The sequence below is a fragment of the Gossypium arboreum genome, chromosome 7 (assembly GCF_025698485.1).
Source record: "Gossypium arboreum isolate Shixiya-1 chromosome 7, ASM2569848v2, whole genome shotgun sequence".
Taxonomy (NCBI): Eukaryota; Viridiplantae; Streptophyta; class Magnoliopsida; order Malvales; family Malvaceae; genus Gossypium; species Gossypium arboreum.
This window is the reverse complement of record NC_069076.1, coordinates 59,306,233-59,307,646: the sequence shown is the minus strand read 5'-3', so window position 1 is coordinate 59,307,646 and position 1,414 is coordinate 59,306,233.

Below are 1,414 nucleotides of genomic sequence, written 5' to 3'. Positions count from 1 at the left end.
ATAATGAACAACGCAAATGGTACTGGTGTGAGAGAAACTAACATGACTAAAACTAAAAATTTTGAATATGAAAAGATTTTGAAGACAATGGCTAGTCAAGGTCCCCATCTCTTAATAGAGGCCAAATTAGAATGGCTGAAAGAGTTGGAAAGAATAATATAAGCTTGTATTAATGATGGGACTGATTTTTTAGAAATTACTTAGGTGTTAGGAACAAAAAATTTTAAAGCCACAAAAGAATTGACAAAGTGTTCAAGGACAGAGCACTTAATTGTTCAAAAGTTTATTTAGCTTTGAGATGAATTGATGAAAATAGCCAAACTATCCAAAGCACAAAAAAAAAAAAAATTGTTGCTTCAAGAAGATCTCTACCAACCCAATCAATGTGCTTATTTTCTTCACTATCCAAACTGAACAAAAAATGCGAGTGAAGGAATTGCTAATTGAAGGAACTGATATGATTTCGAGTATATTTACTTTAACTTTTTGTCGAATTTTGCCTTTAGTTTATTAACGATGGATGATATGTTTTGGCATTTTAAAAAGCGAATCAAAATCATGAAAGTAATAACATATATGTAATTGTGCAATGAACTAAAAGTATAGCACTATTCATGTAGAAAAATATTCTAAATTTTTGAATTGGATATGAGACTAATATTATCTTATTAATTAATTGCATTGTCTTTCAGTTGATTAAATGCATTTTTATTTTTATTTTATATACGACATTTTTGTCCTATGTGATCTTTTTAGTCTTTTTTTTTCTTCCATATTTTCGTTTATATACATTTAATACAAAAAATCATATTTAGAGATCGCGAGAATGTGCAAACCCAAATGCCATATTTCGATCAAATTCTTGGTTCATCTCTTTGTTTAAAGTGGTGAAGTGAATTAAAATTTAAGAACTAAGGTTAAAAGTGTGTTTCAAATTAGAAAAATATTCACATATTACTGCTTGTGAGAGTAATTTCCTATGATCATTTTAGAAAATATTTTCGTTACTGTACCCGTATGCCAGTTGCTTTGTGGGGTTATGAAATTTGTATCAAAGTTGTGTCAATAAAATCGATAAATTTATTAAAATAAATCAATATTTAATAATTCCAATGATTTTAATAAAGAAAATATTTATCAATAAACAACCTGATCATATCAACATATTATAACATTATTTTAATAAAAATTAAAAATAATGAAATATTACTAAAATTATTAAATATAAAATATCTGTTGAAAAAGAAACCCATATTGAAAGGAAAAGGAAAACAAATAAGAAAAAATGATAATATTATCTTGATTGAGTCTTAACTTAATTAACATATATGTTATTACTAAAATAGGTATATATGAATCTGAATACGCTAAAATGTATTATATTCCTATTAATGAGTTGAGAAAGGGCTATAGA